The sequence below is a fragment of the Symphalangus syndactylus genome, chromosome 3 (assembly GCF_028878055.3).
Source record: "Symphalangus syndactylus isolate Jambi chromosome 3, NHGRI_mSymSyn1-v2.1_pri, whole genome shotgun sequence".
Lineage (NCBI taxonomy): Eukaryota > Metazoa > Chordata > Mammalia > Primates > Hylobatidae > Symphalangus > Symphalangus syndactylus.
The window spans coordinates 10,241,823-10,254,059 of record NC_072425.2 but is presented as its reverse complement, the minus strand read 5'-3'; the positions used below and the strand labels follow the sequence as shown (position 1 = coordinate 10,254,059).

General features: G+C 50.1%; 1 long non-coding RNA gene across 1 annotated transcript in view; it reads left to right on the top strand.

The window, feature by feature from the left end:
- LOC134736280 (uncharacterized) overlaps positions 1 to 11,913 on the top strand; it is an 88,007-nt gene extending 76,094 nt beyond the window's left edge. The window contains exon 5 of the long non-coding RNA XR_010120184.1: positions 1,699 to 11,913. This is a non-coding gene — a long non-coding RNA (uncharacterized lncRNA). The remainder of the gene's footprint in view (positions 1 to 1,698) is intronic.
- Positions 11,914 to 12,237: the final 324 nt, after the last annotated feature.

The following is a 12,237-nucleotide window of genomic DNA, read 5'->3' as shown; positions in this document are numbered from 1 at the left end:
TGAGGTGACAGATCTGCCCGGGGTACCACACTTGAGGAATTGGGAGAGGACGGGGTGGGAGCCTGAGGTTGCATGGTGCACGCTGTCCCCGAGTGAGTGTCAGGACTAGGGAGCCCTGCCAGTCAGGGCCCAGCCTGGGGGTGTGGAACTGGGCAGCAGGGCCCAGTGGGCTGGCTGAGGGCCTTCCCTGGACAGTGACGCGTCCCTCCCCCTCCCATGCATTGCATTCCTGTTCTCTGGTTGGCAACAAACACACACATGGCCTCTCCCTATGCCCACGTTAAACATCTGCGGGGCTTTCTGGGAGAATGAACACACATGTGGCCTCTCCCCGTGCCCACATTAAATGTCTTCAGGGCTTTCTGGGAGAAGGGCTGCATGCAGGCATGCCGTGAATGGCTGGCGGCTCTGGCAGGGTGCTGGGCCCTGGACCAGTGTCTTGGACTGACTCTCACACCTCACCTGTCAGGTTGGAAGCGACACCATGGCCAGGCTCTGTGTCCCTATCACCCTTCCACACCCACCTGGCTGCTCCGTGTGCTCGTTTACGTATGTGTATTTTTATCCCTAAAATAACTGCCGTGTGCATTTGTTCTGCCCTCTTCCAGGCATTTTCCCTGCATGTGTCATACTGTGGTGGTCATGGTGGCCACACCATTTGTCTGCTGTCCTGGTCTTTAGTCGATATGATTCTATTGGCCAGCCCCTTGGGGAGTTGGCTGGTTTTCCTATACATGACAGACAGCAGACACAGTCTGTCAAGATATGTTAAATATCTGTGGGCTATGGCATTGGGCAGACATTTCAGACTGACTATTCCCTACTGCTGAACATTTAGGTATTTTGATTTTTTCCTGTCCTAATGAGTACTGCAAATAACATCTTTCTACATAGAGCTTTCCCACCCACTAAAAATACTTACTATTTTTTTCCTTAGAATAGGTTGAGCCTTTGTTGGCCTGTTAAGGTGTCTCCCTGGACCTCAGGGGTGTCACTGAATTGGATCCGTTCTAGCCCTCCGTTCATCTGCTCGGCTCTCGACAGACTCACAAACGTGCTCAGAGGCCAAGTCGTCCTGCGTGCCACCAGCCCGGGTGATCGCGCCTCTGCCTTCCCACTGGCCTGGCTTTGTTGAAAGTGTCTTTTTCATGTTTTAACTATTAATAGAGAAGGAGATATGCCTTCTTTTCTCCAGACAGAGTAAAATGTCCCCCTTATGTTTCTTTCCTTCTTGATTTAGGTGAGGTCTGTCTCAGTCTGTGGTCAGCTTTGCTCATTTGTCATTGAAGAAAGCCATGCTACCCATATGGTGCCCCTTTCCCTGCAAGGAGCTGTGTGCTGGACACCACATCATCCACTGTCTGTCATTTATAGGAAACCCTCCTTTCTCGGGACACAGACCCTGGAGATGGAAAGGTGCTTGGGTGCCATCAGATACTTTTTTTATTTATGAAGATAAAATTTGGGAGAAGTCCAAAGTTGACACTAATTGTGGAAAATTCTCATAATACTAAAAGGTAGAGCTTAAAAACATGAAAATCCTCTCGCATCCAAATATGCTATGGCAACTTCTCTCTACTTTTTGGTGAACATCCTTGAAGAACTTTCTCCACACAGGTGCATGAATCTCCTTGAGAGATCTGGGTGAGTTCGACAGGCAGGGCGGGCATAACAAATGGTCATCCATCTCCTTTGCAGGGCATGCATGTCATGTCATGATCTGTTCAGAGTACCGTCACCAGCAACAAAGCATGGCTCGGCACGCGGGCAAAACTGCACCAACCACCATGCATGGACACAGCACCCATCTAGCCCTGATCTGGTGGTTTGTTTGCGTCCCCTTGCTGTGCCCCACCCAAGGAGGATGGGGGGTTCAGTGTGTCAAAAAATAAAGTCCGGACTCATAGAAAATATTATTATACTGTGGAGACAGGTCCTTTTTTTTTTTTTTTTTAACCATTTTAAATATGGAAGAGCCAGGCCTGGAGAGGTGAGCTAACCTGCCCAGATCCCACAGTGGGGGTAGGACAGGCTGGGGCTGGACCTTAGCCCCCTTGTCCCAGGCCCAGGCTCCCTGCTCCTTTTGGCTGGAAACCTCCAGCTCTAAGGGCTAGTAGGGGTTCCTCAGGGCTGGGCTCTTAGCTTCTGGGGGCCAGGGGAGTTGGGGCAGTGCCAGGAGTCCAGGGATGGTAGCATTTGGTTTTTCCAGCCAATGCAGAAACAGCACCTGCTATAACCCCAGAGGCCAGAGGACTTCCAAGAATGTCCTGCTCAGACTGGGGGCCCCTGCTGGAGGGGTGGGGCCAGAGACAGCAACCCCCAGGTTTCCTTTATCAGAGTGGAGGATGGGCCGTCCCCTGAAACCAGAGCCCGTGAGGTGCGGGAGCTTCCCTGCTCTGAGGATGGCTCACCAAGTGCCTCTGCATGGACACTTGTCCCCCCCAAATTTCCTACAAGAGACACGAGGCAGAGCTGCCATTTGTCCCTGTTAGAAAGGAGGCTCTCCGCAGGTGGGGGCGCCCTGGGGTGCCCTGGCTTCTCGCTGGTTCATCCCCGGGCCCCTTCTTTCTTTCTGCTCCCACTTCCCCAGGCTCGGGGGCTGTGTCCCCTCAATGTGCCGATGAGGGCACGACATCTTGGTTGCTGAGCAACCAAGACACGAACCAGAGCCCCAGGGCTTCCTGTAGGGGCTGACGTGGCTGGGCCTCGCTAGAGTGACCAGGTCTCCACCTCTGTCTAGGCCCTGGGTTTTCTTGTCCTTGTGTTTGTGTGACGGCCACAGGGCTGGTGCCTCCGACCTACTGGGAACTGTGCCTGAGCGGGTCTGTGCTCAGCGTCTGCTGAGTCTCTGGGCCTGGCAGAGGCTGCTTAGGAGGCCAAGCACGGAGCACCCCTGACGCCCATGGAGTCCCAGTGAGACAGTGCTGAACTGTGAAATACACTCCAACTTGTCCAAGACAGCTTGGTTTTGTCTCCGTTTATTCCCCAGAAGCCCCTTTTATTCATATTTTACCTACTTTTGGGTGCCCCAGACACATGCCAGCTCTGATCCCTGGGGGAGCCAGCCCTTGGCCTGCCTGCAAAGGCCCCAGGCTCCTGGGAGGCCCCATGTGGGGGTACACAGCGCTCCCAGAGCTGGAAGCCTGCGCCATCCTCCCTAGGGGAGTGGCTGTCTCTCTGTCTCTGCCTGGGGGCCACTGCTCCAGAAGCTCTTTTTGGGATCTGCTTTCACCTCTTTTCTTTCTGGGCTGCTTCCTCACCCCTTCCTCATTTTTTGTTTTAATGAGAAAAGGTCTTGCCCTGACATCCAGGCTAGAGTGCAGTGGTGCAATCACAGCTCACTCCTGGGGTCAAACGATCCTTCCTTCTCAGCCTCCCGAAAAGCTGGGATTACGGGTGCATGCCACCATGCCCGGCCTCATTTTTTTTTATTATGAAAGTTTTCAAGCATTCAACATTTCAAGCAAAGAATGAAATAATAGAACATGATTACCCATACAGCCACCACCTGGATTCAACAATGCACTCATGTTTCCTCCCGGCTCCCTCTCTGCAGCACGGCCAGGGATGTGGCACCTCGGCTGGAGGCTGCAGCTCCTCTCAAAGGACTCTGCCTAGAACTGCTCTCTCAGAGCCCAGAATCTTCCCCGTTCCTTTTTCAGACCAGTGAGTGGGAGTAATGGCTCCCACTGCCACTAGCTCTGTGGGCATACTGTTCATCTCGAGTCCCTAACCCTGTCCAGACAGTATGTAAATTGTCCCTCTACTTCACGTCCCCAGACTCCCAGTCGGACTGGCTTTGTGACTGACGTCTCTGTGTCTCCTCCTCTCTCCTCCTTTCTTTTCCTCTTTTCGTGTCTTCCTCCTCCTCCTGCCTCCTTTCTGGTCTAATAACCACTTGGAAGGAAGCTGCAGGCCTCCTGAAACTTGACCTCCAAACAGGCAGACATCCCTCTCCTGAGAATAAGGACAGTTCCCTTCAGAACCACAGCATCGGCACCCGAGACACCTGATCATCCCCTCCCATCCCCTCCCATTGCCTGGGATCCAGTCCATAAGTGAATTTCCTAATTGTTCACCTGACCATCCCGTCCCATCCCCTGGGATCCGGTCCACATGCGAATTTCCTAATTGTTCAAAACGGTCCCTTATGCTTATTTTTGAAGTAGTGCGTGATTGCACCTGGTGTGTCTGGCTCAGTCTTGGAATCTCTTTATGCCAGGACATGCCCATCTTCTATTTCCCCACGACGCTGACTTTGTGGACCCAGTGCCTGGCAGCCCGTCCTGTTGCGGGGTCCCTCTTCCCCTGGGTGGCACCCCCAAAGGCTGGTTCAGGGTCAGGTCAGCCTTTCAGAGAAGAGTGCTCCCTGCATAGTCCTGCTGCTGAGGCCACATTACCTCCTGCGAGGGGCATTGCTAAGGCCGGTGGGTTCCTTCAGCAAACCCGCCCTGGCTCCTGCTGCCTTAGGACCAGTGGCACAGGCCCAGCCTTGCCCACGGCGCCCCCCCTTGAGGCCACAAGTGCGGCTCAGGAGGCCCAAGTGTGCACAGTGAGCTCATGCCCACTTCCAGCCAACAACCCTCTTGCCTGGTGACACTTCCCTGGGCTGCTGGACCTGCGAAAGCCCCAAATGCCAAACATTCCCACCTCACATGATCCCAGAGAGAGGGGACCCGATGTTCCCAGCTTGCAGCTGAGGAGCCCGAAGTTGCCGTCAGATCAGAACCCCAGCTGCCCGGTCTGCCGCAGCTCTGCTAGGTGTGACGGGGTCAGTAGGGCCCAATGCCCTCGTGCAGCCCGGCCCCGCCCCATGCTGGGGGTTCACACGGTGACCTCTTTCCCTTCCTTGACCGAGGATCTTCACTGGGCAGTAGACAGGCAATGCCCAGGGTCTTCTGGCCTATGTGGCCTCCCGGCCTGGAGATGCTGTGCCTGGTCGGGGACCTGGTCTGGTGGGGAGGCAGTGGCCTGGGGTTTTCTCTTGGCCGTGTGCTCCCCTAGGCCTGATGGAGCCCAGCCTCCCGGGCACTGACAATCAGGTCACAGTTAAAACAAAGCACCAGTGGGCGGCAGGGTGCAGTGCCTCTTCGCCACCGAGATTTCACCCGTTCACTGACCTCCTCTTCCTCCTGTTCCTGGGAGCCACCACGAGTCCAAGCACTGCTGGATGGTGCAGAGAACAGCAGCCCAAGTCTAGCGTGCTGACCGGCGGCAGCCTGCACTGCGGCTGAGGATGAAATCACCGTGTTCGAATCCCAGCCCTGAGAGCCAGCCGGAGTGGCCCAGATGTTTCCACTCAGGGTTTGGCAAAGGCACCGCCAGGAGGAGGACAAGAGCGGAGAAAGGCGACTGTCCGGGCACGGCAGGAAGATGGGAGCTGCTGCCCTTCAGACAGCTGCCGTTGGAGCCCCCCAAGGGTTCCTTTGGATCAGCCCTGGCCCGAGACCTTTCCAGGGAGGCAGGCTCCTGGTGGCTCTTCTGAGCACCCATCGTTTGTAACCACAGAACCAGGGCGCAGAGCCCCGGGCACAGAGCTGTGTGCTGCCCGAGGAAATGAGGATCTGTAGGCTGAAGCATCTCTCGGGCATGCCGCCCCCGCTGAGGGTCTCCGGAGAACAGGAGCCTCCAGGGTTTGGTGGTGTCTATGGAAGGAGTTCCTAGGCTGCCAGAATTCAGAAAGACAGTGCGAGGGGTCGAGGCTGCCCTAGGAACCCTCGACCCACCCTGTATCACTGTGAATTTTCAGGAGTGCCACAGGTTTGAAGGAGCCCAACTTTAATGCTTTAAACTCAGTGATTCATTGGTGGAAATCTTGTCTCACTCCATGAGGATGTGAGGTGGTTCTCGGGAAACTGTACAGTGAAGAATTAAAGTGAGAAGACGCTAGGAAAACTCTGAGCCAGATGCTTGGGAACTGGAGCCTGGAGATGGTTACACAACCTTGGGAATCTACTAAATGCCCCCAAACTGCACGGAGCAAAGTGGTTAAAATGGTACATTTTATGTTACGTGTATTCTGCAATAATTAAAAAAAAGCAAAACCAAACCAAAACAAAACAAGAAAACAACTCTGGGCTGGGGAAAATTCCAACTAGAGCGGGGGGAAGGAGAAGAGAGGGCCGGGCCCAAGTCCTCCCAGCTGGCGGGGTGGAGCTGTGGCTCGTGGCCCCCTCTTCTGCCTGCAGCCAAAGGGAGAAGAAAACTGTCCATTTGCCGTCATTCTGAAAAGATAAATTGAGCTGCTACGTGCCAGGCCCTGTGCTGGAGACACGACACTGATGATGAAACCAAAACAGTCCCACCCTCAGGGAGCCCCCACTGTGGGGAGCCCCCGTACACTTGTCCCTCTTCACGGGGACAGCAATGTGAGTTCCTCCAGGTGGAAGTCCGTTTTCAGGCAGTGCGTCTCCAAGAGATTTCACACAACCTCGTGGGGAAGGGGGCTTTGGGACCACGCATGGCCCAGACAGGCACTAGGAACAAGCTAAGAAGAGAGACCTGGTGGTCCGGTGGTGGAACTGGGACAATGGAGTGGAATGTCCAGCCGTGCCAGGAGGTGAGTCACTGAGTGGAAGGCCCAGGGCGATGGAGAGGGGACATCAGATGGCAGCAGCAGAGGTTCCCGAAGCTTTCTGGAGCCAGGGAAGGTCTGTGTGTGCAGGAAGGGTGTTGAGGGCTGGAGGCTACTGGGCTCTCTGGGAGGGAGGGGCTGAGCTGCTCAGGGGAAGAACATCCGGGAAGCCCAGCTTGAGAATTGGAGCTGCCTGTAATCCCAGCACTTTGGGAGGCCGAGGCAGGCAGATCACGAGGTCAGGAGATGGAGACCATCCTGGCTAACACGGTGAAACCCCATCTCTACTAAAAATACAAAAAATTAGCCGGGTGTGGTGGCGGGTGCCTGTAGTCCCAGCTACTTGGGAGGCTGAGGCAGGAGAATGGCGTGAACCCGGGAGGCGGAGCTTGCAGTGAGCCGAGATTGCGCCACTGCACTCCAGCCTGGGCGACAGTGTGAGACTCCGTCTCAAAAAAAAAAAAAAAAAAAAAAGGAGCATCTCCCATGGGCAGGCCCCGTGGGGAAAGGGCCGTGTGCAGAGATGCATTGCAGAAGGTCTCAGAAGACCAAGGTTTATTGGGAGCAGGGTTTGGGGACTTCCCTTGGGGATAGGAGGAACCACCAGCAAGTGCAGGAGGCTTCACGTAGGCATCTAGCTTGTGAGGAAGGAGCAACTGATGAGTGGATACATGTGCCTCCTCACCTGGCATCATGTTTTCCATGTCATTCTTATTGAAGCATGAATTGGAGCTCCATTCCTCTTCATGGCTGAGTAATACTCCATCAAATGGGTGGAATACATTTTATTTATCCATTCGTCAATCATCTTAGGAGGAAGCGTCCCCATTCTGTGCATAAGGAAGAGATGTCCAGAGAGGTTGAATAACTCACTGATGGCTTCACACTGCTGCATGGTGGAGCTGGGATTTGAGCCCTCCTCTGTCCATGTCAAAGCCTTTGTCCTATGATGAGGCTCTAGTGAAAATCGCCCAAACACCTAGAAGGTCTGGACAAATTGCAACAAACATCCCCTCAAAGTCATAAATGATTACAGAAGAAAATAAGCTTTCTGAGAGGGAGGGTGAGGAAGCAGGCATTGAAAACCAAGCACGGCGTGACCCATGAGCCCTCGGGACTCCTTGGGATCTTTGCCAAAACCAGCTCCTAGAATTAGAGACGGGGGCAAGGGCTGGGGCCAGTAGTGCGTGGAGAGTCAGGGCTCAGATGAAAGAGGAGGTTGGACCTCTGGAAGGGTGACACCCCTGGGGAAAGAGTGGTCTGTTTTCTGGGACAGTTTTGTTGAGATACAATTCACATCCCAGGCAATCCACCCACTTAAGGTGTTGTCCTCAGTCAGTGGTTTTTAGCATATTCACAAGGTTGTGCAACCAGCACCTCAATATATCTTAGAACATCTTCATCCCTTCGAAAGGAAACCCCATTCACATTCTCCCAACTCCTTCCCTCAGCAGTCACGAATCTACTTTTGGTCTCCATGGATTTGCCAATTCTGGGCATTTCATATAATGGGAATCAGGCAGTATGTGGCCTTTTGTGTCTGTCTGCTTTCACTCAGTGTCATGCTCTCAGGGTTCATTCTTGCTGTAGCATGAATCAGTACTCTGGGCCTTTTGATGGCTAATACTCTGTTGTATGGGTGTAATACATTTTATTTATCCATTCATCAATTGGTGAATGTGGGGGTTATTTTCACTTCTTGGCAGCTACAAATAATGCTTCCATGAACACCCATGTGCAAATTTTTGTGTGAATAGACGTTTTCATTTCAGAAGTTGAATTTCTTGATTATGTGTTAACTCTATGTTTAATATATGAGGAACTGCCAGACTGTTCTCTCACAGTGGCTGCGTTATTTTACATTCCCTCCAGCAGTCTATACAAGTTCTGATTCCTTTACCCGCTCACCAACACTGGTTATCATCTGTCTTTTCCATAACAGCCATCCCAGTGGGTGTGAAGAGGTATCTCATTGTTGTTTTGATTTGTATTTCCCTGACAGTGAATGATGTTGAGCATCTTTTCATGTGCTTGCTGGCCATTTGCAAATCTCCTTTGGAGAAATGTCTATTCAGATCTTTTTCCCTTTTAAAAATTACATTATTTGTCTTTTTATTGTTGTGGTTGAAGAGTTCTTTATATATTTTGAATATACAAGTCGCTAATCAGGAATGTCATTTGCAATGATTTTCTCCTATTTTATGGGTTATCTTTTCAATTTCTTGACATTATTATTTACAGCATGGAGTTTTAAATTTTGATGCAGTCCAGTTTTTCTCTCTCTAGTTTTTGTCATTGTGCTGATCTACTTTATTTTTGGGACAGGGTCTTATTGTATTGCCCAGGCTGGTCTGAAATTCCTGGGCTCAAGTGACTTTCCCACCTTAGCCACCCAATAAGCTAGGATTACAGGAATGGGCTGCAGAACCTGGCTGTGACCTCTTTTTGTTATTTTTTTAAACTTTTTGCTCTGTCTCTGAGAATTCATAATCATACATCTTCTCTCATATGAGTTCAGTGTTCAAATTTGTACCAACTATATAGTTTATGAAACTCTTAACTTGGGGATGAAGTTAAAAATGTTTAAGATGATTGCAGATGCATACAAGTGCAGATGCACGCTATACAGTTCCCTCTGTTTTCCCCAAGATTAATACCAGCCAAAAATTAACTCACAATCCAAAATTAGAGACCATGGATGGAGGCAAACCACCTCAGGCACAAGTCAGCAGAGAAAACAACAGCAGTGCTCAAGCCTTATGGATTTCAGATATTGATAGTATCAGATATAAAACACACTGATAAGTGTGTTTAAAGAAATAAAGAAATCAAACATGAGAAAATATCAACAGTCATGAGTAATTTTTTCAAAAATAATCCAAATAGGCCTTTAGAAATAGAAAATATAAGCATTCAATTGAAAACTTATTGGATGGGCTTAAAAGAAGATTAGATACCACTGAGGGGGAATTAGTGAACTAGAAGATATAGCCAAAAATTATTCAGAAAATAGTGGAGAGAGACAGCACAGAAAGTATAGAAGAGGGACTGAGAGACATTTCAGAAGATGTCTTATTTATTGCAGCATAACAAATTACCTCCAAAGTTAAGGTTCAAAACAACAGCAATCACTTCTCATTTCTCACTCCTTCTGTGCGTAAGGAACTGAGAATCTCGGTTGGGCTGTGCTTGGGGTCTCATAAGGTCAAAGGTAGTTGATGGCTGGGGCTGCCATTATCTGAAAGCTCAACTGGGGCTGAGGATCCACTCACATGGCAGGAAAATTGGTGTAGGTTGCTTGCCAGGGCTCTTAATTCCTTTCCACCTGGGCCTCTCCATGGGCTGCTTGGGTGTCCTCAGAGTGGCAGGGAGGCATGGTGCCCAACTTCCTTAAAGTGAGAGATTCAAGTGGGTGTGTTTGTGTGTGGGGGAAGCTGCAAGGGCTTTTCAGATCCAGTCTTGGATGTCACACAGTCACTCCTGCCACACTGTGTTGGTCATGCAGGTCAGCTCTGATTCTGTTGTGAGGGGCCCACCATCATGGAGGCCAGCTACCACAGAAAGAGAGAAGGGGGAAGATGGATACAGCAGTAATTAAAGCAATGGTAGCTGAGAGTTTTCTGTAACTGATGAAAGACATGCATCCTCAGATTCAAGAAGCCCCATCAAGGCAAACTGGGTATTTACTATGTGACATTTAGACATAGAGTAAATATGTGCTAAAAGTGAAGAGAAGATCCTGTAAGCAACCATACAAAAGACAGATTCCCTATCAGAGAGCATCTAGGCTGCCAGCCAATTTCCAACAATAACAACAAAAGCCCCAAACAAAAAGCCCCAAACAATTAGAAAATATCTTCAAAGTGCTCCAAAAGAACTGTTAACTTCAATTCTGTACCAGATAAATGTCATTGAAATCATGGTGGATAAGGAAAATTTCAGACAAACTAAAGCTGAGCTAGATCTTCCTCACAGACCCACTCTAAAACAACTTGTAAATAACATAAATCAAGAGGAAAGAAAATGATTCCAGAAGGGAGAATGAGATGCCAGAAGGAGTGACATGAGAACGAATCGTTTAGATTTACTCACACATTCATCCAAGGCCGACTGAGTAAGTACTCTTGGGCAGTCAGCAGGGGAGCAGGGAGTAGAACAGAAAGGAAGTTGGCCAAGGGGGAGGCTCTCAGCAAAGCCTGAAGAGTGAAGAGTAGGGCTTCGGCCTGGCTGTTACCCCACTCTGGGGAGGGGCTGGGTCTTTATGATTCCCACCCTCAGGCCTGGTCAGGAGTCGGTGGAGGGCAGCCACCGTTCCCTCTGATTCTTCCAACCTATGAGAAAAAATGGGCTGCAATATCCTAAGGGCAAAAAATAAAAATATAAATAAATACAAAGACCTAGAATTGCTGCTGTTGGAAGCAAAAGTCCACTGACACCAGAGGGTGCTCAAGAAATGGTATAAAGAGGAGGCCTGGCCACACATCAGCCTTGTCTACTTTGACTGCATTAAATAATATCCAGTTTGAAAGATTAAAAAAAAAAGAACTAAAATATCAGCCGCAGCTAACAGGAGGTGAGAGGATTTGGTGGCAGTTAAAGTGTCTTGGGTTCCTTGTACTGTTTAAGAGAAAGAGAGAGAAATCAATTTCAGGCTTAGGTATGCATGTCAAAATGGTGCAGACAACGGCTAAACATAAACTGAAATAAAACGGTTTACTGCCAAACAGCAGAGGGGAAAAACAGAATGAAATTGACAGGCTGGAAAAACATATGAAACCCAGGTATGTGCTGTTTTTGGAAGAAGTTTCTCGTAAGGAAAGAGAATCAAGGCAGGACCCAGGTCTGTTACGGTGGAGCCTTGGGTCACCCTGCCAGCCGAGGCCATGGCAGAGGACAAGAGGAACGCAGAACCTGTGTTGGGAGAAAGGAGCCGGGAGTGCTGACCTGGGTGTGAGGCCAGCTCTGGAAGCAGGATGGTGGCAGCTCTGCTGCTGTTATTTCCTTCCCGCCTCTGCTCTTTCCACTCCGCTTATGCAAAGATCCTTGGTGGCAGCTGATCTGTCACATCTCACGAGGAGCCGTGTCCCGACACCACCCATGATGACATGGTAGCACGTGGAGGACAGCAAGTTTTGAGCCAGATGAAGGACAGGAGTACATGGATGTTGAGGGGCAAAAGGGGTGGAATGTATTGGGTGTTTTTTTTTTCTTTTTTTAAAATGGCTTTATTGAAATATATTTTATATACCAAACAACTCACCCATTTAAAATGTACGATTCAATGTTTTTTGGTCTGTTATTATTTTTTAAAATTGTGGTAAAATATATAAAACATACAATTTGTGGCCGGGGCCGTGGCTTACACCTGTTATCCCAATGCTTTTGGAGGCAAAAGCAGGAAGATTGCTTAAGCATTCCAGGAGTTTGAGACCAGCCTGGGCAACATAGTGAGACCCTGTCTCTACAAAAAAATTAAAAAATTAGCTGGGTGTGGTGGCACAGGCCTGTATTCCCAGCTACTAGGGAGGCTGAGGCAGGAGGATTGCTGGAGCCCAGGACATTGAAGCTGCAGTGAGCTGCGATTGCACCACTGTATCCAGCCTGGGTGGCGGAGTGAGACCCTACCTCAAGCAACAACAACAACAACAACAAAAACCCTAAAT